Genomic DNA, 27,357 nt, shown 5'->3' with positions numbered 1-27,357 from the left:
AGAAACACCCATGCATGATGAGTGACAATCCCAGTACCAAACGATGCACTAATGTTACTGACTACTGCTATCCAAAGAATGTAAACACATGTATCTTGAGGGGTATACTGTCATTTCTGTATTCTAATTGTGCCTGTAGAGGAGAAACATCCATGAGGTTATGGTACCTGCATGAATGTCATAAACTGTGTTACTGGTATAAGGTAATTACCAACCTGTGCATCACCAGAAGAGATGCAGGAAAGTGTATCCAGATCATCTCCAATATCCAGTCCTTTTCCAGGTATCAAAACCTGCTCTGTCTCTTCAGATAGAGACAACAGGAACTCATCTGTGATTGTCACTGTCATCTGTGATCTCAGACCACTATCCATTGCCATTCTCTCTTGTGCAATGAGAGAGGACTGCCATGTTGTGGCCATATACAGAATTCAGATTTGTTACCCACTGATGCAAGCATAGTCATAGATGGGCAGATTACTTTTATTTACTGTAGTATTTGCTGTCCTTCCTCTCAGAAGGCCTACAATAGCATTTCTGCTACTATCTGGTAGAGCTTTTCTAGACACTTTCTTTCCTTTGGTACCATGCGATGACCTGTAAGTATGGACATAAAGCTATGGTCAGTAATCAGAAATATATGTAGCACCTGCCATGGTGTGCACATATACATGTGTTGGCTGTGCCATCATTAGTTACACCCTCCAGCTTACTCCACTGTCACAGGACAGGCCCTATTAGCACCGCAGTATGGCAGCATGAGGTAGGAACTTGTTGTGTAATGCACCCTGTCAGCAGCCTGGGCATACCTATGCCCAACAAAGCACGGCCAACATGTGCTTCACATATTAATACAAGCCCAGTAACTGCTAGCCTGTGTCCTGGTCCCACCTCACATTGTCCATTAATTTCCATATATGGTGCAACTATACAGACAGTAAGCAACACAAGAAAATCCTGTCTGTCAGTGCTGTATTACATTGGTCATGCTACCCATCACACAGCCCCACAGCCACTAACTAGGTGGGCCACTGCTGCCTGCACCTCATCTCAGATTACATTCTCTCATCATTTCAACCCAGCCTGTACTCCTCACACATTTCTCTAAATGTAGCTATAGAGCCCCTATCAAAAAATTCACATTTATGCAGTAGGTCAGTCACCACATCTACATATGACCTGTGTTTCCTTACTTTCCCACCCTTCTGTAGTCTATAAGGTACTGTGCTAATGTGTACAGTACAACTCCATCACACATCTTAATATGCTCCCCATTCCCTGTTAGCAGGTAAATGTGGAGCAACCTCTCCCCAACAGCAGCAAAACAGCACTGCTGTTTACCAGACATTCTCCCTACTTTACTACCTCATGTACCCTTACCAAAGAGCTGTTAACTAGTCTTTCCTCTCTTGAGCAATTCCTATAAAATCCACTGATATTCAGTTGGCTTACAGCAAATCTCCAGATGAACACTGCAATAGCTGTTGCAATTTTTTTGTGCATTTTCAGAGCTCTCACATGACAATTATTCTAATGAGGCAATTTAGGTTAATGATCTCCAAATCACACTTTTAAAGCAGTGTACATCAGCTTTGGACTGACTGGGCACATGCATGTGTAGGCAGGTCTGTGACCCCTACAGTGTTGCACATTTATTTATCAGCCTCTTGGCTCCTACAGCCACTAAATTGTAACTATGGGTAGGCATGTGGATTGTACAGGGTACGTAAATTTATGATCGCATGTCTTTCATCGCTGACCCCCACTCCCAAACACCACTATGACATGCTGTTCATAGATCCACAAGTATGCAGTTATATGGTGGTAATGGACTCTGTCTGTCTGTCTAGCTATCAGTCGATGCACATCACGTGGTACCCACAACTGTGTCACTGTGAGCCTGCAACCATATTCCTCAAGACTGCAACCTATGAAGTGGCCATGGCTTCTGAGGATGCTGAATGAGGAATGGCTCTCACATGGTATGAGGGAGAGAGAAATCTTTCTGAAACTCCTGCAAAGGGACCACCAGGAGTGCCAGCTGGGGATGTTTATGTGGGTCACGGTACAGAGGCGATGCATGGCACTACCTTTTCAGGGTAGTGAGTAATACCATGGGCATTACCTGCTTTAGTGAGCAGTGCAAGAAAAGACACAATGACCTAGGGAGATACTACTATGACCTTCTTAGCCAATGGGAATAGGAAATTAGAGAAGGTGCACCAGAGTTTTATAAGAAGTAATGCTAGTAGGTGGTCACCTGTGATTATTTAGGCACAGGTGTTCACACATATACATGACATATGTATCAATAACAGCTTTTCTTTTCTGTATTATATCTCTATGCGAAATTGCGGAAAACCAGTTAACATGCCAGAAGAGCCTGCAAAATTCTCCATGTGTAGGGGTATGTATATACCATTGATGTTATAGTTGCATATTTTTAAATACCTGCAGTAGTGTCTATTTTTGCCTAGCTGCTACATAACCATAACCTGCATAAAACAATGGGGAATTTTAAATACACCCTGGGTATGGCCTCTCAAGTCCTCATTGAAAAGGGTTGAAATTAGATATAAATCAGTCATGTCAATGAGTACCTAGAATGTATGATACTGTGGCTACGCTACTAATGATTGTGTGGATCAGCAGCCTAGAATTAACCTTTGAACTTAGGAACCTGTTAAGGCCCAAATCATGCTTGGACAGAAAAATTAGCACCAAGGTTTTAAAGTTGCTATTAAATGGCAAAAAAAGCCATTGAACTTTTGAAAGTGTATGAGTAGTAAGTTGTTAATGATGCCTATCAGTAACTACTAAAGTAGCTGCAGAATTTTGTATGAGCTACATCCAGATACCTTCAGTGTCCAGAAACACAAGGTAAGGTACAGAATTGCAATAGCTGATATGACATGAAACAAGGAATGTGCAGCTATGCAGTGAATTGGTTATGGATGGCACCACCCATACTCAACCAGAGGTAATAGCCAACCTACTAGCTGACAGATTTAAGGCCAGCTTCACCCCCTGTTTCCTCCAGTCATCCCCCAAAGTATATTTGCCACCATTTCTCAGCTTATTATCTCATGAAAACAGGTCATCTTGGCACTCTCCAAGGCCAAAAACATGGCATCAGTGGGACTAGACAACATACCAGGTTGCCTTTTAAACAACTTAAAACATCACCTAGCAGACCCACTTGGATCCCTGTTTAACCACAGCCTGCAAACTGGCTATGTTCCGGCAGAATGGAGGACAGCAACAGTAATCCCTCCGCACAATGGGCGACCAAAAACTGACTCTGGGAATTATAGGCCCATAAGCTTGACTAGCCTCATCTGCAAGGCCATGGAAAGAATCATTATGGACCTTATTAACAAGGACATAGATAATCTCCAAACTCTGGACCCAATCCAGTTCAGATTTGTTAAAGGTAGATCATGTATGTTAAACATGGTTGACACTACGAAAGTCACTAAGGCCCTGAACAGGGGAAAGACAGTGCATGCCACCTGTCTTGACCTAGCCAATGCATTTAACACAATCTCCCACTCAGGTATTAAACAGAAACTCTCCCAATTGGACATTAACCCCTACATTATCAGATGGGTAGCCAATTAGCTCACTGACAGGACACATACTCTCAAAGTGAGTGACTTTACGTCTAGCAAAAGAAAAGTCACCAGTGGCATACTAGAGGGTTATGTGCTGGGCCCCTTACTGTTTGGAATTTATTTCTCAGAAGTCCAGGCAAACTTGGATGACCTGTGGCTGACCAGGTTCGCTGACAATTGCAAATTATGAGCAATCACTGAATTCTCCAATGATGTTAATATACTGCAGATGGGGTTAACACAGACAAATGATTGGTTCCAAAGCCACAGATTAAAGTTAAATGCAAAAAATGTATTATTATTCCCTTTGGGAAAGCTGACATCCCTGCTAACTACATTATAGAAAGCTCTGCCTTAAGTGAAGACCCAGTGGTATGTTGTCTGGGTACTCAGGTTGATAGCAATCTGAACTTTGACCACCATGTAGCCGCAGTAGTAAGGGAATCCTTTTATGTGGCACATCTTATAAGGAAAGGCATCACATCTAGATCTATGAATGTTATAATTCTGTTGTACTTGGCCCTCATCAGACCAATAATTGAGTACAATGCTCCCTTTTGCATGTACCTTACTTGACACCTGCAACATTTGGAGAGACCACAGAGGTTTCTCACCAAGAAATTAAAGTGTACACAAAACAAGTCTTACACAGAAAATCTAAAAGCCCTGCCATTGTATTCTGTCTTCTACAGGTTGCTAGTGAGTGACCTGTGCCTGTCTTACATGGCAGTTTCTTACCCGGCTCTGATGGAAATGCTAGACATTCATAAATCAAACTGCAAGAGGGCCACTCACTCCAGAGATCTTAACCTAGCCTTTAACATGAACAGGTCATGCTGGAGAGATAGGTACATCTCCCAGAGACTGCCACTTCTCTGGAACAAGCTTCCAGTTCAAGTGAAACAGAGCCCCTTGCCGACCCTCTTCAAACGCAACCTAGATCAATGGATGGGTGAAAGAAATTCACTCCTGGGGTGGTGCCTATGTCCATTCTGGTCAGAGTAAGTCAGTATTAGCTGCCATAAACCCTTACCTCTGTGAAATTCACTCACATAGTCATGGACAATTGAGGAAATTTGGGATAAATATAGCTAGGCTTATAAGGGCTCTATGGCCATTACCTAGTAACTTCCTATGAAACTATGAGAGTCCTATACATTTTAACAGGTGCCTAATTCTGGCAATATTCTTCAGATTAAAGCATCATGACTTTATAATAGACACCATGTCCTTAAATATTAAACAGTCATTGAAGATAACACTAAGAATGTATAGCTTAAGCACAGATTCCATCTTATTCTCACTACACATAGTACATTATGGAAGAGGCAGAGGTGAGTAACCTTGTGAAGCAGCAAGCTCACCCAAGGCCTATATTCTAGAGAAACAGTTTTCACCAATTAGGATGAATCTAGGTGAAGGATAACCTGTAAGCCATCTGCTAGTCAACATTCACCAAACAGTCCAGAACAATAATGATTAGACAGATTTGTCTCATGAATCAGATTCCCCAAATGGCAGCATTGTTTGTCTTTTCGGCTTTTCCCGGTTAGTGGTTGCCACAGCGGAACTCCTGCCCGCTAATGATTGGCAGTAGATTTTTATGGTGCCGAGTTGCCAGCCCAACGCCCAGCCTTCAGCAGAGGCACACCCATTCACACATGTCTTTCGGAGGCCACTCGACCACGGGAAGGACATGCAGACTCCACACAGAAGGCAGTCCATCTGGGAATCAAACAGGAGAACCTCTTGCTGTGAGGCAACAATGCTACAGCTGTACCAAACAACCAAAATAAGCTGTGGGGGATGCTTTACTCCATAAGATGGAAAGTGAAGTGTTAACACTAGAAACTAGCCTCTAGATATGTCCAGAGAGGTAAGAGGCTGTGTCAAACTCTGCTCAGAGATGAAAACAAGCACACAGTGATAGAGTTGGCCTCTAGCCATGACAAGATCATTACATTACCTACCCCAATAATGGCAGTTAGGGTACAATGATGAAGGTAGTAATTGTAATGGAAAAGATCCATGAATCCATGCACTGTTACATTACATGTCAGCTGGGCTGATCTGATTATCCTCCTTAATAACTTAATCCAAAAAATAGCAAAGTAGAAATGGGATGGAAATTGACATTATTGGGTTCAAAGTTCCTTTTAAGGCCCAAAATGATTAAGGCCTCTTTATAAGAGGTACAAAAAAATCTAGTAGTCAAAACTGTAGGAGGCATAGTTGAAATTACAGATATGTGCTCATTATAACTGAAGACAAGAAATTTTATTGTAGACCAGAAAGGAAATTGCTCAGCTTCAGTCAGTGCAGTGCCCAGTTGTCAAAAAGAAAATATGCCAGTGTTATGGCAATGGCCTTGTCAGCGAAAATCAATGTAACCTCCTGATGGGTTTGAAGATGGTAAGACAGACCAGACTGCACACCCTATCACAGCCTGAATGAGTATGGCAGGTCACTTTGCCACTGCTGAAATCTCTTTAGTCAGAAATGTAGCTTTCCTATGGGATACATCAGATTAATAATGACAATACTGCTAATTCTTCTTTGTTTTGATTTTTGGATGGGGTACCTTTTGTGTAGATTCTGCATGTCCTCCCTGCATTCATGTGGGTTTTCCCTGGGTGCTGCTGTTTCCTTCCACATTCCAAAAACATGCAGTAGGTGGCTTGGACACTCTAAATTGGCCCTAGGTGTGAGTGTGTGTGTGTGTGAGTGTGTGTTGCACCCTCTGGGGAGGGTTGGGCATCGGGCTAGCAACTGATCCAATAAAACCCGTACCTGCTACGGAAACAATGAGTGCTGAAGGGTGCTCATTGCCCCATGTGCAGAATGTACATGAGCAAATCCAGAAACCAGGATACTGCTAATTCAGTCCATTCTTGTCACATCAAATACCAGCATTTCTCTAATGACATTTGAGGGTAAACATCTGAAATTCTGAGACACTGTAATGTGAATCCTGGAACGGTGAGACAGAATGACCAAAAATGAGGACTTGCGTATACTAAGTCCGAGATTGCTGTTTCTGAGAACATTCCTTTTTCTCTGAGATATATTCCCCACTGCAAAAATACCCGACTTTAAAGTAAAAAAAAAAGTGATGTTTAATAGTTACTGTTTTCCTGTGTTTTCAGTATTTTTTTATCATTATTTTGCTGATCACTATTGTGAGTCTCGACATTTCAATAGACAGCCCATTTCAAATTTCATCCCCCCAGTTATTGGGAATGGTGCCCAAAATCAGTCATTGACTCAAGCCTAAAGACCATACTTGAGATGGGGAAGTGAATCTAGAGCAGAAGCTAAAAGACTTATTGTAGTTAAGGACTAACTCACTATAAATCAAGTCTGTGAAACCTTCTCAAATTGTGACGCTCCATGAGATCAAGCCTGGGGAGCAAAAAATAGTAGTACAAGATCAAAGCAGACCAAGAAGAGATTGGCCAAGAAGCCTATTTCACCAATAAATTACCGGTTATCACATCCCATAGTACTATCAAGGCAAGACCATTTCCTTGACAGTTGGTTGCAGAGGTAACCATTTGAACAAATCAAAATTCTTTTGGAACACAAAGGGACTTCTTGTTAGAGCTGCTGACTCCTTTTTAACCCAAATGCTGAAGTTACCAAGAACAATAGTTTTGGTAGCACAGCACAGAATCAACAAGAAAGCCAGTGAACTCTTATTGTAATGCCCCCACACAAATGGATAGATGGTACCTTGAGGAGAAACGTTTAGCTCCTGATTCTGTGGCACACTGTAAGGGGCTGGTACCTGTGCTGGCAACCATGGCTACTTTAAACTCAGTGTTAAAACAAATAGCTACCCCCTGTAATAGCTTTGTCCTGTCTAGGCCAATGAATAGCACAGGTGCTGCCACATGACGACCAATGTTCTGATCTACCTATGTCTTTGTTATTATATTTGTGCATAATATTACATGTTCTAATAAGAATATGTACATATTCTAGCAGTAACATAGTATAGTAGGAAAAGTAAGTGTTGCATTACTCTCCTCTGCTAATCTGCTAGAAACTACTACTTTTTTTTACTATTTTTTTTTTTTTTAAATTAAGATGTCTTAAAAACATTACATGAACTATAGATAAGTAACATATTTACAAATTTAAAACATTTTCAACTTCAAAACATTAATTAACTATTTACATTGGTGTCTATGCAATTAGCATTGAAATTCTATATTATGTAGAGTCAGAAACATAAAGTGACATATCTTTGACGATTTTTTCAAGTATTAACATTACTTTCATCCAAGAGTAGTAATAGGTAGTAGGTCTGTTGGTTCTGTTTTTTACTGCTGATATTTCCATATGTCCAACAGTTGATGTTAAATTTTTAAATTCCTTACGTAGGAGGAGCCTCATTTTTCCAATGTATAGTTATGACTTTACATGATATTGCCAATAGTGACCATAGGATTTTAGAGTATTTTTTGGTACACAATCAGGAATAGGAGAATTGAATAAAATTACAGATTTTGTTAATTGAAAATTATCATTAAAAACAGTCTGAAAAAAATAGTTAATAGCTTTCCAATACAAATTAAGACATATACATTCATAAAAAACTTGCTGCCAATTTGCTTTTATCTTGGTTTGACCTCTCCAACATTGGTCTTCACTAGCAAATATTTTGTCTAGCTTATGTGGTGTATAGAAACTTCTGTGTAAATACCTCCAAGTGAATAATTGCTAGTAATTTGACAATGTAGATAGTGTAGAAGATTTTAGAATAGTTCTTTTTTCTTCTTCACTTGGAGGATGGTTGTTTATTGAGGTAAACTAATCCCAGTATGAGTTTTCGTGATATATTTATGTTTTTTTAATAATTTTATAAATATTAGATAAGTAACTTGTACCCAGATAAGGTTGATTTGTGATGATAAAAAAGGTATTCAATGAATTTTGGTACCTCATGTCTGACTGAAAGTTGCATTTTCTCTACTTTATTTCTAAGGAAGTGTCTTAGATTTTGTAAAAGCAACCAGAGGTCTTTGTTTATATTATATTTATAAATTATCTGTTCATTTGTTAATATTTTTCCATTTTCTATGAGTTGATGCCAAAAGGATAGTGATTCTTTCTTGAGTATATTCATTTTAGAAATCTGGAATGTGTCAAGAATAGCAGATGTAAAAGCTATGGGGAAAATAGAGAAAATCCATGAATTGATATTTGGTATTTTGTTTATATACATTTTTAGGCTGATAGTGTAGAGCCTATATAATTTGATGATAATTTATTGTTATTATTTTTTTCTCTAGTAAATAATCTTTTAACATCCAAATAAGGGGTGATGATATAACAGCTAAATAATTTTGTATATGATTGTAATTAGATTGTAAGTAAATGTGCTCATGTGTTTGTTTCAGTATTGGTGTATATGAATTATTTAACTATAGTGATATATTCTTAACAACAGAAGAGGTAATATACAATTCGATATCTGGCAAATTTATTCCACCATCTTCCCAATTTGGCAAATGTTTATTTAAGGCTATACGGGGTTTGTTTAGAAACCATAAAAAATTTAATATTAATTTATTGTATCTTTGAATAATATATTTGGGAGGTGGCAATGAAAAATTTTGTATTAAGAATAATATTTTAGGAAAGATGATTGCTTTGATAAGATATAAAGTGTCTGCTGTTGAAAAGATGTACTTATTCCAATTACAAATTTTTTCTTCTATTTCGTCTAGCATTTTATTATAATTAAATATTAGAGAATCAGTTAATTCATTAAATAGATTTATTCCCAAATATATCAATTTATTTTCTGTTACTATATATTTGGAAAATATTTTGTTTATATATTTCTTTTTACAATTACATGGCATCATTTTAGTTTTGTTTTCATTAATTTTTAGGCCTGAAATGTTTTGAAATTCATTTATGGAGTTAAATAAAGTGTTTAAGGATTTATTGGCATCTGAGAGAGTTAAAAGTATGTCATCAGCAAAGAGTTGGATTTTAAGGTTTAACGTTTTATTAATACATATGCCTTTTTATGTTATTATTCGATCTGATTTGATTTGCAAAGGGCTCTATTAACAATGCAAATAATAATGGTGATAAAGGACATCCTTGTTTGGTTCCTTTTTTGATTGTTATAGGACTTGATCTGTGTGATCTCAGTTTGACATATGCTGTAGATTTTTCATATAATATTTGAATAAGGTTGTTAAAATTAAGAGGAAAGTTATATTCTTTTAAAACTAGTGAAAGAAAGTTCCAATTAACAGAGTCAAAGGCTTTATTAATATCTAATGAAATTACATTTAAATCTAGGGCTCTATGTTTACTATAGTCAATTAATGTTAGTATTCTTTTAATATTATCTGAAGTGTTTCTTCCTTTAATAAAACCTGTCTGGTCCTCATGAATTATGAAAGGGAGGAAATGTTTGATTCTATCTGCGTATATAGCCATAAACATCTTATAGTCTGTATTAAGTAATGATATTGGTCTATATGATGAGCACTGTTTCTCATCTTTATCTGGTTTTATAATTGGGGGACTCAATGAATATTTCCAAGAAAAGGTGGAATAGTTAATTCATTTTTGACTATATCATATACTTTTAAGAGTAAGGATATGGCTTGAGTGGGTATTAATTTGTACATTTCTGGTATCATATTATCTGGGCCACGTGCTTTATTTGTCTTAAGTGTTTTAATTTGTGAATTCAGTTCTGTCATTTTAATTGGTTTGTTTGTAATTTCTATTTGTTCTTGTGTTAGTGTAATATGAACATTATTTTCTAAGTAGTTTTTTAAATCTTTGGTGGATATATCTTGGGTGTTTAAGGAATTATCAAAGTTATATTGAAGTCTGAATGCTTCTAAGATATCATTTAGCTCTGTAACTTTTTTTTAGTATTAGGAATAAATATGGTGTGTTGGATTGGTAGAATATGAGTCCATTTTTATTTTTTCTAAATTAATCATAATCTTATGATGTAACAATTCTGAATACTTATTACTGATTTGTGCAAATTCTTGAACTAAGTCAGTATTACGCTTTTCTAGTTCTTGTTTCAATTTATCTGCTTTGTTTTGTAAGTCTAGCATATCTTTGTTCCATGACTTCCTCTTATTTATGTACCAGGATAATATTTTCCCATATGTAACTACTTTTAGTGAATCCCATACATATATTTCTGAAATATCCCCTGTGTTATTTATTTCTAGAAAGCTTTTGATTGTTTTGTCATAAAACTCTTTAAATTCTGTCAATTTTGTGATATAGCAGGGTATCCTAGTAATAGGATTTGAAAATATAAGTGTAAGTTCTATCTCAAAGGTTAATGCATTATGATCAGATAGTGGACAATTGATAATTTTAACTTTGTCAGTTTTTGTTATTAGATCATTGGCTACATATATTCTATCTATTCTAGAGTTAGTTCTATGTCTATGTGAATAAAATGAAAAGATTAGGGAGTCTGGTTCTACAAATTCATTTATATCCTTTACATATATTGTATCTATGAATTTTAAAAGTGCCTTGGAGATAGGCAGATTTCTTCTTTTGGCTTTGGAATCTGTATCTTTTTTATTTAATATACAGTTGAAGTCTCCTGCCAGTATCAGGCTACCTTTAGTTAAATGAATTATATCTTCAAAGTGCTGTTTAGCTGTTCTTCGTCCAAGTTCTGGAATCCAGTATAACTTTACTAAGGTATATATTCTCTTATTTAGTTCTATTGAGGCTAAACAAAACATACCCGATGCATCTTGATGAGTATTCATTATTTTGGGTTTTATAGTTGTGTTGCGAAGTAATATAGCTACACCTCTTTTTTTGTTTTATATTGAGAACTTATTAGTACTGTATAGTCACTGATATTTAAGTTATTTATATCTCTGTCTAATAAGTGTGTCTCTTGTAGAAAGACTATTTGTGATTTATGTAAGTTTATGTATTTGAATAAGCTTCTCCTTTTATTGCTATTATTCAGATCATTAACATTTACTGATAGACATTTAATTTCACAGTTTTTGAGTTTATTTTATATGTGATTTTGTGTATATAATTTTTGTTCCTAATTCTATCTTGAATTTAAAAAAATTTTCGCTGTATGGTTTATGTATGCTTCTGACTGACACTAAAGTGATAATTAAAAACAAAAGAACTTCTAAACTTGTAATTCTTAACCTTAAAAAACATTTCCTATCGCTATGAGGTAATATTCCTCTTTGTTTGGTTAGTGAAGCTAACCAAACAAACCTTCTACTCTCGCTAATTATAGTTTGATCAGTTTCTCTTATCCTCTTAGTTTTATGTGAAGATACTTAAATAACATAAGAAAATAATATTATAAGCTGAAACAAATAAGTATGTCATTTTCTCTTTATATTATATAATGTGGTAGTTCTTGGCAATTATTCTTGTTTATCTGCATATTCTGTCTGATGTTCTCATATTAATAATGATCCTGAATGTCTGATGAAGTGTAAACTGTTCAAAAAAATTTGGTTATTCTCACTTTTACATAACAGATGTTTGATTTACTAATCTGTAACCAGATATACATATTGCAAGATCATCGTATTCTGGAGAAGGGGAACTACTACGATACTGCTGTCTCTATGAAGTGCATAGTACTTGTTCATAATTTATTTTCCATATTTTGGGGTTCACTCCAACTATCACTGTATTTTCAGAGGGAAATTCAGATTAACAAAAAATGTAATAAATAAAGTCAATGTCTATGATATACTTAAAAATATATAAGGGCTGATTTTATTTACTTAGCTGTCATTTTACTTGGGGACTATAGGGATATTTCAACAAAACAGTTTTGCTCCACTAGAAAGAACTTTTAATTTAATTTAGTTAATTCACTAGTTATGCAGGAAAATGTGCTGGTTCATTGTGAATATTTTCTGGGCAAGAATTTGGTCTAAGGAGCAAGGATAAATGCAAAATGCATAAAAACGTACAATGTTTGAGATGTTCCAACAACCAGTATGAAACTTATTTTTTAATAATAGGAGTAAAAGGAAACATCTAAAGAAATATACATAGGTATTGGAGTAAAATATAGACTCCACACAGACAACAGATATAAAAAATGCAGTCAAACTCATCTTGATGTGCTTTAACCTTATGTTATACATAATATGGCAGTGTTGTAGTGCACTGTTCCACCAGTTGTGCTGTAGCAATCACCGCCTAATCCCTGCCCCCATTGTAGCAACTATTGAATATTTATCAGGTGCATCAGTAATCGTAATGAATATTTAGTCTGTGCTTGTATTGTGCATTATGGGTCTGTATATTATATACATTTATATATGCAACGTATTTCCATTATCAGAAAACAAGACACCATTCCACATAATAACTGTTCAACTGAAGATATGTGCATGTAATGTGCATTAAGATTCTGTATACTATATAATTTTATACTATTTATTTTTTAAATGCAACTTCCATAATGCTTCATACATCCACACAGACTTATTTTCCTCTAATGATGACAAATAAAGAATTTAAGTGGATATGTATAGCTATCATAAATAATAACATAATAATTTACTGGTGCACTTTATTTATTCTTTGTTTCCCTTTTCCCCTTCTTTTCTCTTCCCTTTTTCTTTTCCCCCCAAAAAATCATGCTCCTTGCTGTTAGAAGTGGAATTAATCTGTCAAGTATGAAAAATGACATTGAGAATCTTAGTAACTAATCAAAACAAATATGTAGCCATCATGTGAACCATCTTGTTTAAGTTTAAGAAATATTTTAGAGGTATAATGTTGAAACATGTGGCAAATCCCACTATGACTTTCCAGAAGATGATATAGTATTACTTATGTTAAGAAAACACTGAACATATATCTGCATGCAGGTAATATCAAATCCCTATGAATACAATACAATTAAGCTAACTACAATACAGTAGTCATACTGATTATGTGACTTGAAAATTCCATAGTTATAGCTAATATGAATATGATGCTAATTAGCCTTTATTTTGTATGCAAGTTTGCTCGTCATTTATGTAGAACTAATGATGAGCCAGTACACAGCAACACCCCCAGTAACATATATATGAAAAATCCAGAGCTTCTATTATAGTTTTTCTTTTTTTTCTTTCCTTTCCCTTTCCATTCTTTGTACTGTTCAGCAAAACTATTTATTTTTTAAGATCAGGATCAGTGCGTTACTACAGTATATGTATGTCATACCACAATGTGCATACAGAAGCAGAAAATATAACAATTTGTTCTTTTATTTAAGATTTTAATTGTAATAGTCTCTATTGAGACTTGTATGTCTAAGTGATTAAACATTTTATTTCTCACAGTACTGTTTCACTCTAGTGTTATTTGTATTGTATGAATGTCTTACGGGGATGCATGATTGATGATCATGTAACTTTAAAATAGAAACAAGTCTATTTCCTGGTTGAGTGTCACTTTTTTGTGACGTTGCTATTAGATAAAGCTAAGGGTCAATGCATATACGTAGCGGTGTCAACAAGATAAGGAATTTGTGGTTTAATGTTAATTAAATCTGAAGTTTAATTTCAAAGTTGTCACGAGAACCAGGCGGGAAAGGGTATGTGATTTTTTTAACAACAGGATCAACTGCCATTCACGCGACTGTTATATGCAGTTCACAGCTAGCAAAAAAAAAGGGAAAAATGTTTTTTTTTTAAAGTTTCATAGTGTATTGAAACATAAGGCAAAATGCGGCAAAACATTCTCATTACTACAAATCTGTCTCACAATTCCGGACAACCGGAACAACAGCACATTCAGCTCAAAGCTGCAAAAGGCCATAAACATCAAACATTGTACAGTATTATATCATCATGATAAAATAAACAGTATTAAAACAGTTTATAATTTTTAAAACTAGTTTTATGTCAATTTTAACTTTAAACAGTTTATATCAAACATGACACATTTCTAACCAGTTCTATTAATTGTTTGCATGTATAAGGACATCTATAACCTCCATTAATACATTTAGTTCAGAGATATAAGTGGAAACAAAGATTATAGTTATTAATATATCTAATAAGCAATATAGCTGTAAACTAGTCAAAGCAGTATCTGTGAATAAAAACTTTATGTATATGAAAAGGGTGAAGAACAGATAATAAAAAGGAACTGTTGATTATTTATGATCTAAATATGAAGTATGAAGTGATTAGTTTGTATTGATTACTCTGAAGAGATGGATGTGATAAATGGATATATGATAAATAGTAAAGTAATGTTTAAATCATAGTTAATATAGTGGAATGATTGAATTAGATTTATTTACCTATATATTGATTTTAACAGTTAAATTATAATTATAAATAGTACCTGTTTCAGACTGATTTGGAGATAGAAAAACTTTTCTTTCCCCCTTTTTTTCTTTTCTTTTCGTTTGTATTATTTTTAAACTTTTACAGAATATAAAAATATGCAGGTTTATTTGCCCTTTAGTTTTTTTTTTCTTTTGTTCAACAAACTTCCAGTTATTTATTTCAGCATTTCTTTTTGGTGTACTAAATAACCAGTCCATAGATTCTTCTTGTGTTAAGATGTTGTTGTTGGTAAGATATTTTATTGCTGAGTCTAGTGTCTCAAAGACTTTTATTCCATCTGGTAAGAAGATTCTCAGTCTTGCTGGAAATAAGAGATGAGTTTTCAATTGCCTTTTTTTCAAAACTTTTATTACTGGTAAAAATTCCTTTCTTTTAGAAACCACTTTTATGGAGTAGTCATTGTTAAATCTGATTAATGTATCATTGTATTTGATGGGAGAGTTTACCCAGGCATTTCTTAATATAAGATCTTTGTCTTGTGTAGTAAAAAGTTTCACAATTATGGATCTCGGTTTGTTTGGAGAAGTACTTCCAGGAGTTGCCAGTGATCTATGTGCATGCTCTATACCATATGAAAGGGCTTCAGGTAATTTCACTACATTTGGTATCCAGGTGGTAAGAAAGTTTATCATATTGTCTCCTTCAGTTTTTTTCTGGCAGACCATAAATCTGAATGTTGTTTCTTCTTGTTCCATTTTCTAGTAGGTATGTGTTCTGTTGTAATAAGAATTCAGTTTGTTGTTCTTCTATTTGGACTCTGGTGTCAATGTCATTTAGTGACTGCTCAATAAGTGATATTTGTCCTTTCTGCTGAGTAAACATTTCCTGAACCTGTTCTAATTGTTGTGAACATTTTTCCTTGAAAGTATCTATTTTATTGTCCATATTGTCAATTTTAATTGTGAGTTCTTGTATGTTAGATATAAGTGATTGTAGATCTTTTTTGAGAGAAGAGTCTTGAGCTGATTTCTTAAGATGACTCATGCTGTACAGCTAATGTTGGTGATGATTTTCCAGTAGTTTATTTGCTGAAAGTTTTCTTGTAAATGCTCAAAGTTGTTATAAATAAGTTAGTAGTAGATATTCCTTCAGATTAAATATTATTTTATAAAATTCCTGTTAGGAATAGTATTGAGGTAAGAGAGCTGAAATGAAGTGCAGCTATCAGTTCAACATCCTAGCCACGCCCCCTCTAGAATCTACTTCTTAATGTTAAAACCTGTGATACTTTGTCTCACTACCCTGTATTGAATTGTTGCTCAAGTCTGGAATAAAGAACATTGGCATGATTTCTGGAACACTAACTATCTGCATTTTTATTGCAACCGAAAATGGTCGTTGAACCAGCCCACATTCCTGGTTAACAAATATATAATAAAATTAAAATCTGTTCCTACTCAAGTTACTCTAAAAAAACAGATCAATATGTTTGACTGTCCTGTGATCTCACCTCTACTGTTGGTTGCTGACTGCAGACTGATGGCCACTCAGAGGCTTGATTTAAGAGTTGTACCCAGTCATCTATGTCCACTATACATCTCTGCTGTTCCTGATTTGTAGCTCCTCTTTCATATTTTTACCATGCCACTCATAAAATTAATGATTGGTAAATCACTGAGGATTATAGTTAGTTAATAACGTCAGGCATTAGATTTTCATACTTATTATTCAGGAAAATGCACGTTGATGCAAAAACTGTTGTTCTGTTGACCTTGTACTCAAACTAGTGTAATATTTAAAAATTGTCCCTGATTTTGGGTCTTTGCCCTCATGAGCAAAGAAATTGAGAAGTACGCTTCAGACGTGTTCACTGTCAAAGAGCAGTAATTCTGATTTCTATGGAATGCAAAACCATTTGAATGTAGTTCATTTTACATTTGAACATCTGCAATGGTTTCTCTGTCATAAATCTGCTCTTTTGATAACTCTCTTTCTTTGTTATAAAAGATTTACTAAGATTTGTTTTTAATAAAATTAGTTCCATTTTCTGACTGGCTTTAATAAATCAAATATGCACAGTAAAAATAAGGGACATCAAACAAAATGCTATGATTGTGTTGTTATGGGACTTATTTTTCTGAGCAATACATTTTGATGTAATGTTATATTTTGGGTGAGAGCCAGTGCAGAGCTTCTGATTTGTTTGACGACTAACATTCATACCATGTTATGGGAAATGAGCTTGGCAGCAGATTTGCTATTTGCCAGGTTTACAATAAGGGATTGGCAGGATTTCATTTCATAAAAGAAAGATGAGAGAGATCAAGTTTTATAAAATGTGAACAACTAAGGATGCCTACTAAATCTGCTATGATTTGTTATTTTATTAACATTATTAGACTTGACTAAAGAAAGTAACATTAAAGAAAGACGTGGAAAATTATTTGAAATCAAAAGTATGGCATTTATAGTTGATATTTGTTAGTTGTCATCTGAAAAAAATTACCTAAGAAAATGTTTAAAGGATTTTGTTCACTTGTTGGGGTCCCTAGAAGAAATTGTACATCTTTTAAAATGCTACTATAATGAATTTGATGTGTGGAACATGACTGGTGTGAATGATGTGTGCATGTCTTGTTTGTGTGAATAGTGTTTGAGTATGAATATGTATAAAATGGTGATATGTGTTCTATAGGTTATGTATTTCAAAGAGGTGAAAGTGAATGTGGATTACTGATGTGGTCAGTGTGTTGTGTGTTTGGGAATCTCAGACAATCTATGATTTCATGTATTTCGTTTCTTTTGTGACAATAGTGACCTCAGAACTAGAGCATTAATGTTAGGGGGAGATCCAGCTGTCATCCACAGAGTGCAGAAGTCAATGTCTTCTCACATAATATAGTGTGTGCATCATGTGCGTGCATAAGTGTGTGTGTGTGTGTGTGTGTGTGTGTGTGTGTGTGTGTGTGTGTGTGTGTGTGTGTGCACGCGCCTGTGTGCATGCTTGTGCTGGATTGTATGCATGTGTATATTATGAGCTGTGAGAAGTCTAGAGTGTTCATCCATTTGAGTGTTAAGATGTGATATAGATATCTTTTCAGAAACATCACTAACAATCTATTTTTGGAAAACTGTCTAGTTTTCCTGGAGTAATTACAAAAGTAACATTACATGTTACTGAAATCAATAAGGCATGTCACTTATAGATTCAAAGATACAAACGAGAGTGCAGAATGCAAATTTCAAAAGTTACATTTTGATATTCCATACAGGAAATAAAAGAAGAGCATCTGTCAGAAACTGTTAGATTGCTGGGATGTGTAGAAAGAGGCATCACTAATACAAATCAAGGAGTCACTCTTAGTGGCATCTGGTGACTTCAAAGCAGGGGGGGGGCTGCAGGAAGCAAATGAATGGGTGGTGCTAATTGGAATGCGGTCAGACTCTATTACAGCAGGTCAATGACCATTGCATATGATCAAACAACAGATGGGGTCATTCACCTACATCTACAGACTGCCACAGTATGCACCCACTCATTATAGCTATTTTAGTGATTACGTACACCTCAGATATCTGACTGTGGTGAACAAAGCCAGCTTTATGTGAAATGGTGTCTTAGGCAAAGGACTCCATGGAAGCCCCCTGTTGCACATTGGCCCTTATACACATCTTCATTACCTCATCCCTGTTCTTCCTTCACCCTGGTCCCAGACTATTCAAACGTATTCCTTTTTTCATGTTTTTTTATTCACATTTTCTCTTACTTCTTATCTCCCCACATGCATTTAACACAGCCTAACTGGCAAAGACTCACTGTAATAAGTTTGAAGGAGGTGACAGAAGTTATTGGGTTCTAGATGTTCTGATGTACATCTTACAGCTTTTATTTACAACTTTTACTCTAATAGTGGCCTGAACAATACATCACCAGCAAGGGAAGAAATTCAATCTGATTTTTTGTTATAAGTAAAAATAAATTGTCTCAAGCCTAATGTCCAAAGTCAGCAAAACAGTTGCATCTAAAACTTAATTATGTTCAAAGGCAATAAAAGAGTAATTCCACAATATACTGAGAATACAAATTCTGACAAGGATATATAAATCCTATCTGAGAATATTGCCTGCCTTCCTACACCTCTCTGGTGTTAGATTGGGGTGAAACTAAAAGCACAAATGGCTAGAAGAATATGTTATACAGCTGATGGTCTGGAAGAAGAAACCAAAGCAAATGGATAAAACACACACAATGCCAGGATGTAGATAGGGTGGAAGTATGGCCTGGATGTATAAGTTGTTTGATAGTACTCCAGAATTTTTGTGGGTTATTTTGATGTTTGTGCTGCATGTTTGAGTAGTACTGTTTTTTATCTGCTTTGATTTGCTTTTTGCAAATATTTAAGTGATAGTAGTTATCAAGGGAGGCTTTGGTTTTGTTGGCCTGATGTTGGCACCAGTGTTTGTCTCTTTGTTTTAGTAGTTGTTTGGTTTCCTTTGGGAGCCATGGACAGTAATTTATTTTGGATCTAATGTGTCTTTTAGGGGCCAGAGTGTTTCGTAACTCTAGAAATTTACTGTTGAAGTATTTGACTGCAGCATGTAATGGGAGTTTTTTTAATGGGGACCTATTACAGTTTTGGAGCAGTTGTTTAAAAGTGTCTGTGGAGAACGTTTTTGTATTACGTACTTGTTTATAAGATATAGTTTTTGTGTGAGCATTGCGGTGCCTCAGGAAGTAAGTTAGTAGGTGTCACTTAGGCTGTCTGGCAGAAAATCTGAATAGGTTCATAGGTTTGTACTAGGCTATCTGCCCTAGGGCATTTATAAGCCTAGCCAGAGTGTGTTTGGCTTTCACCACCCATTTTAAATTAATTTTGCTATGCCCTTTTTTGAGGTTAGTATACTGTGCCTCTGTCCAACAGTGACACAGAAGTGATACCCGGGGTAAACCTATGATCTCACATCCACTCATCAAGATTCCTCTTGAAGAGAGTCAGTGAGGGACTCTGCCTAACCTGGACTGGGATTTTATTCCAGAGTGAAGGGAGTCTCTGGGTTATGAATCTGTCCCTCCAGCATGTCCTATTTATTTCAGAGCTGAGGTTCAAGTCTCTCGAGAGCATAGCTCGATGGGATTTGGATTTTCTGAGGTGCAGCGTGTCCATTAATTCCAGGTTGGACATGGCTTTATACGTCAGGCACAGATCGCCTCTGAGCAGGCGGTATGCCACTGAGTAGAGCTGGAGTTTCTTTAACCGGGCAGCATATGGCATCTGTTTGAGCCCTTTGATCCTCTTGGTGATGTACTTTTGGGGTCTTTCCAGTTGATGCAGGTGTCTGGTAAGGTACATCCCAAAAGGGGCATTGTACTCAATTATGGGCCTGATGAGGGATGAGTAAAGAGGCACGATGACCTCCCCTGATCTAGATGTGAATCCCTTCATGATTAGGTGGGCTATATAAAATGCTTTTCTAACCACTTTGGCCACTTGGTTGTCAAATGAGAGATTGCTATCAACTTGGGTCCCCAGGTCCCTAATTACTTCTTCTGTACTTAATGGATTACCACCTATGTGGTCATTTGTGGGCACTTTGTTTTTGCCAAAGGGGATGACTGTACACTTTTTGGCGTTTAGCTTGAGGCCATGGCTCTGGAACCAGTTGTCTGTTTCTATGAGGCCCTTTTGGAGGATGCTTGTGTTGGCTGGAGAGTCGATTATGGCACCCAGTTTGCAGTCATCTGCGAACTTGGTCAGCCACAGTCCTTCTGTGTTGGCCTGTACCTCCGAGAAATATATACTGAACAAGAGAGGTCCCAGGACTGAGCCTTGTGGGATGCCACTTGTAACTGGTTTGGAGTCTGACATGGCTCCAGCAATTCTAACCATGTGGGTTCTGTCCTTGAGCCAGTTTGCAACCCATCTAGTGACATAGGGGTTTATATTTAAGCTGGTGAGCTTATCTATAATGCCCAAGTGGGGTATTGTATCGAAGGCTTTTGCGAGGTCCAGGTAGGCTGTGTGGACCACCTTCCCTCGTCAATGGCCTTGGTGACTGTTTCAAAGAAATCGACCAGGTTTAAGAGGCAGGATCTGCCCTTAACAAAGTCAAACTGGGTAGGATCCAGTGTCTGTAGGTCCCCAATATCTTTATTTATGAGGTCCATGATGATCCTTTCCATAGCTTTGCAGACCAAGCTAGTCAGGCTTATGGGGCAATAGTTTCCAGGATCCGTTGAGGCACCACCTTTGTGGAGATTGACCACTGTTGCTGTATGCCACTCTTTGGGTACATATCCTGTAGTAAGGCTGAGATTGAACAGTAATTTTATGTTTGGGTTTAACTCTTCTTGGAGTTCATGTGGGACACAGCCCGGGACACCGTCTGGTCCCATTGATGCTGTGTTTTTTGCTTTGGAGAGCCGGCTCTTACCTGAGCATCTGAGATGTCAGGGAGGCAGCACTCTGCTGGGATAGATATTTGCCCTTTTGGGGGGAGATGGGGGGAGAAGTTTGCGCTGAACCTGTCAGCTAGGATGTTGGCAATGTCTGCGGGTTCGGTGTATTTTTTGTCATTTTGGACTAATTCTGAGCATATCTGGGAATTCCCACCCAGGTTCCTAACATAACTAAAGAAAGCCTTGTGATTATCCTTAGTGTCCTGTGCAATTTATCTCTCGAAGCTGGCCTTAGACGATTTTATGAGTGCCCATAGTTTTTTGGTAATACTGATCAGAGATGCCTTCCCTTTTTGGGATTTTGCTCTATCATGTAGCAGCTTCCTCCTTCTATTGTATAGTTTGTTTATGGCTGGGGTCCACCAGACAGGACGTCTGCCTTTGGAGGATTGGGTCTTGGTTTTATTTGGGATTGCATGATCCATGCATTCCTGAAGGTGTTCACAGAAAGCGTTTATAAAGGATTCTGCAGTCTGGGCTGTATTTTCTACAGGCCCGGGGGCTTTGAAGGATTCCACCCTGGTTTTTAGGAGTGTGAAATTTGCTTTAGAGAAGTTTTTCACTGTGGTTTTCTGGGCAGGGGGTAGGGTCGGGATGTGAATATCCAGTGAGATTAGTTTATGGTCTGATCTTCCAGTGAGGGATACACTTCTGGTCTGGAGCATAAAGTCCCCATGTTGGTGATGATCAGGTCCAGTATGTTTTCCCCTCTTGTGGGAGTGGTAACAAGTTGTTCCATAGCATTTGAGTTTATAAATTCTAGGAACCTTTGGGCTAGGATGTTGGAGCTAGAGTAATGCTCCCAGTCTATGTTTGGGTAGTTGAAGTCACCCAATATAATGGTGTTTGGAGAGACCTTCATATTTTCCAGTGTTCTCAGGAAGGCTAAGTGGGGTTCCTGGGTTTGGGAGGGTGGTCTGTAGCAGGCTATAAACTGGAAGTCAGTTTTACCCACTGTTAGTTGCACATGGATAGTCTCTGATGCTTTGTGCTGTGCCACCAACCTGGACATGTGGGTTTCTTTGACGAATATTGATATTCCCCCTCCTTTTCTGGTTCGGTCCAAGTTTTGGGGCCGAAAAGCATGGTATGAGGTATAACCTGGTAGTGCTGGGGTGCTCTCGGGAGCCTTGAACCAGGTTTCTGTAACTGCACAGATATCGATGTTCTTCATGCTAAGGAGAGTTTCGAGTGCGTGCATCTTGAGGTTTAGACTTCTGGTGTTGAGTAGCATTACTCTTAGTTTCTTATCCCTTGTGATACCTATGGAGGTGGGTTTGTCTTTTGAGCCTTGCCTAAAAAAGGCACTATGGGGGTAGCAAGAGCCTTTGCCAATATTCGAAAGCCCAGGGGTGACAGGTGCAAGCCGTCCCTAGCGAAGCATCGTGGCTTGTCGAGCATGTCATCCCAGGCTGACAGGCATTGGATCCCCTTTGAATGACACCAATACTTAAGCCAATTGTTGAAATTGATCATCTTGTCTTCATATTGTGTCATCATTCATGGTGAGGGTAAGATGCTACTCAAGGTCAAACACATAAACACACAAAAACATACTCGAAGGCTACATGCTCAGAGAGCTCCTCTATGTCTCTTTTCTTGTAGTCCAGGGAGGTACATCTCAGGTCATTCACACCAGCATGGACAATGACTGAGTCATATTTGTACTTGCCTTGGAGTGACCTGAGTGCTTGTGTTATGTGGTGGATCCTAGCGCCCGACAGGCAGCTTACCTTGACCTTCTCCTTGTTCAGCCTGGTGAGCGGGACGTCAGTGTGCCTGACGATAGAGTCACCTATTACAAGTGTATCAGGTGTGTTGTTTAGCCTTAAGGGCTGTGACTGTTTGGCACACTGGCTTTGTGAGCTATGTGTTGCACGTGTTTTGTTTTGGGGTAGCAGTTGCTTGGGTGTCTGCTTTGGAGGTCTCTGCTGCTTAGGCAGATTTTTATTTAGAGCCTTCGAGTATGTTTTTGTGTGTTTATGTGTTTGGTTTGCTGTCGTGGTAGGTCTATGTGAGACTGGAATTGTAGTGAGTGTGGTTTCCTTCTCCTCCTGACTGGTTATGCCAGTACTGAGTTGAGAGAGCTTAGCCTCCAGTTTGGCTATATGGTTGCATCTCTCACATGTGTTGGAATTTGTTGGGAGGAGGAGAGGGTTTTCTGTGTACATGAGGCAGTTGCAACATTGCCTCAAGATTCCCAGATTCACCAGCTGGACCAGAGAGGAGATTGACAACTGACCTTTGGATATGCTAGAATAGTATTGGGAATTCCTTTATAATTGAAAAAAAGGGCCAATGGGTAACAAGGTACTCAAGGGGAGTTTGCAGGGGTGTAGTGCTTTTAATTTTTAGTGCTGACTTATATAATTGCTTTAGTGAGCAAGTGCCAGGTAACTTAAATGCAATGTGTTACAGGTAACTTAATTGCAAAAATGACAAACAGTAACTTTCTTTCAAGTGAAACAAGGAAATAAGTACAGTAAGCAATGCAGATATCACTAGGGATCCACAGAAGCACTGAAAAGCCACATTTTAGGTGGAATTAGCTTTTCAGGGAAATAACAAGCAAACAAACAACAAGCATACAAACAAAGCTAGATTCAGCAGGCCTGGATCTAGTCTATGCTACAGCAAACAAGGTGTACCAATTTCAGTAAGAAACAGTTCAAATATGCAGGCACTATAAGCCTTTAACCAGAAATTCCCAGCTCAGAAGGGCAGAGTCCAGCCTCTCCTCCCACAAGAGTGCAGACCACAAACCTTCTTAATATAAAATAACTGGCTTGAAGCCCAAGTGCTTAAACCAGAACTAATACACTTTTAGAATAACAGACACTAAGCCCTCAATCAGCAGTTCCCAACTTAGAAGGATGTAAGCTACCTGTCCTGCCACCACAGTGCAGGCCACAAACTTTCCTAATGTAAAACAACTGGTCTGAAGCCCAAGTGCTTAATCCAAAAGACTTAGAATGATAGCTACACTTTAATCAAGTTACTATAAAGCAGTAATAAATACAATTGAATACTTTAAAGAATGCCTGGATTAGTACTCATTATACAAACAAAGCTAGATTCAGCAGGCCTGGATCTAGTCTATGCTACAGCAAACAAGGTGTACCAATTTCAGTAAGAAGCAGTTCAAATATGCAGGCACTATAAGCCTTTAACCAGAAATTCCCAGCTCAGAAGGGCAGAGTCCAGCCTCTCCTCCCACAAGAGTGCAGACCACGAACCCTCTTAATGTAAAATAACTGGCCTGAAGCCCAAGTGCTTAAACCAGAATTAATACACTTTTAGAATAACAGACACTGAGCCCTCAATCAGCAATTCCCAACTTAGAAGGATGTAAGCTACCTGTTCTGCCACTACAGTGCAGATCACAAACCTTCTTAATGTAAAACAACTGGTCTGAAGCCCAAGTGCTTAAACTAAAAGGCTTAGAATGAGTTACACCAGGCAGTAATAAATACAACTGAGTACTTTTAAGATGACGCAAAAGCAAAATAAAGTAGGAAGAAACAAAAATACAGTAAATGCAGATAAAGTTTTTTTTTTTTTTTTTAGTGGAAAGAGAGAAAGGAGTAGCAGAAACTAAGCTGATTGGCCTTCTCAAATGTTCTCCCTATACTGGGTAGAATGAGGTAATGACACTAGACTGGGAAGAGGATCCCAGATCAAATTTACACTAGGGGCGGGCAACTGCAGGGAGGGAGGGTGGGAAACAAACTGCAGAAATGTTTCTCACAGCTGAAAAGCAGCAGTGAGCCTTTAAATGAAAGTTTTAAACAGCTAAAGGAGCCTCTAGAAAAAAGAGTTTAACTGCAACAAGTTATCAGAAACAAACAACCCAACAGATTCTTAATAAAAGTGGACAATTTCCAGTTAATACCTAACATACAGTGAAACTAGCTCAAAAAATACACAGTACACAAAGTGCTGTAAATAACAAAGAAATAAAGAACAAAATAAACATAAAACAGGATACGTAATGTTATATATTATAGCTCCGAGTTTCCTCAGTGTCCTTCCTTCGATCAGCTCAGTGTGAAATGGCAGAACACTCACAACTGAACTTCTTAGGTAACAGAAAGTTGAAACCTGAGACAGCTTTTAAGAAAGAAATCTCAAAAGAACCAATGAGGTGCTTAGTCTAAGCTGTAGTCCAGGTGACCTCAGTCAGCCAATGATAGATAAGTCAGTGAATGATAGATAAGTGAGGGTCTATTTGTCAGGATCCAGTCGAGAACTGATTGTTTGTTGCTGTTTTTGTTAACCCTAGTGGGTGTATGTATCAGGTGGGTAAAATCATGTAAGTTATATAGTTGGAGGGGTTTTCAGAGGAATAGATTTGCCAGTCAGTATTAAAATCTCCAACTATAATGATTGCTTGACTAAATGTAGAAGCTTCCCATGAGAGTAGGTTTTCTATAGTAGATGGGTTGTTGTTGGGTGGGATGTATAGTGCTAGTAAGATTATGTGTTTATTTTTGTTGATTTTCAGGCATGATACTAGTAGTTCACTATTATTTAGATCTGGGGTATCTACCTGCAGTTGCTTAAAGTTTACAAAGTCCTTATATAGTATTGCTACACCTTCGACTTATTTTGTTATCTTGTCTTGTTTAAGAATGTTATAGCCAGGGGGTGTGATTTTGTTATTATTTATGTGGTTTTTAAGACAGGTTTCAGTTAGTACAGCAACATTAGGAATGTACAGGGGTAGGGTAGCATGGAATTTACATATTTTATTTAACAGGCTTCTCAGGTTTATGTTAATAAGGAGAATGTCTGACCTTTTTTGTGTATGTTGATGAGTGGCAGGCTGTTAGTTTTTATTGTTAGTTGAGGTTTCCTATGTGCAAAGGAAGTGTTTTGTTGGGTGGAATTTGGGCCTGGGTTAGGGTGTATGTAAAAAGGCTTTAATTGACAAAACAAACAGAACAGTGACCTGACAAGTACAAAATCAAATTAAATTCACTAAGCGCTTTCACCCATTCGTAACCATGGGCATCATCAGAGTGAAATGTGAAAAAGCAAATACAAGTTCTTAAAAGTCAATTCATACACACACCCACTAGTTAAAGCCAATCAAAAATAGTGACCAATTAAATATTTGAGATTCAAAATTCACCTGATAGTTAAAACTGAAAGTTTTTTTTAAAAGAAAACAGCAAAGTGCCTAATCTAATGCAATGCAAGTATGTCTATAGATGTCTAATGATGAATCCCCCTCCCAACCTAATAAAAAAACATAAAAACAATTTTAATAAAAGTTTTGTGGATGTAATATTTTTATAAACATAGCACACTTAAAATAATATCAGTTCATATATTACTGTGTAATTTATAGTTCAAAATAAAACAATATGTTGCATATTAAACACAGTAAGACTTGTATTTTAAAATACTAGATATTGAGATATGCTCGTTAATGCCTGGTGTCCTGGATGCATCCAACCTAAGCTGCCATAAGCACTCCTTGACCTCCAGTAAGGTCTTAACATCCCCACCTTTCTTGTTGTGTGAAATCCTGTCTACTACAAAAAATAAAAACTTTTTAAAAATCGCAAGCAGAATTGTGCACTCTGCATACGCCTCCCACAACTAGTACTAGAGGGACAGCAGTTAACAATTCAGCTAACACTGATAACAACAGGGCATCTGGAGACACCATTCATTCTCGTTCTTCCAACCACAAACGTGGGAATTTAGACATATGGTTAGTCCCTCCCATTATGAATATGAAGCTGGGAGTAGGTAACAACACGGGAACTGGATCTTTGAACACACAATTAACGGAACTTGAGAGAACGCTGAAGAGTTTCAGATCCCTCCAGATGGACAATGTCTTCTTGGAGAGATCGATTTAATTGAACAAAGTGCCGAAGGGCTTGAGGGTTTTCAAACTACCCATGGGAATTGAAGACGGGTCAGAGGCGTTCCAGGACGTAGTGGCACTTTTCGACCATACAGGTAT

Source organism: Protopterus annectens, chromosome 5.part0, assembly GCF_019279795.1.
Source record: "Protopterus annectens isolate FY-2018-M chromosome 5.part0, PAN1.0, whole genome shotgun sequence".
Lineage (NCBI taxonomy): Eukaryota > Metazoa > Chordata > Ceratodontiformes > Protopteridae > Protopterus > Protopterus annectens.
This window is presented reverse-complemented; position numbering follows the sequence as displayed.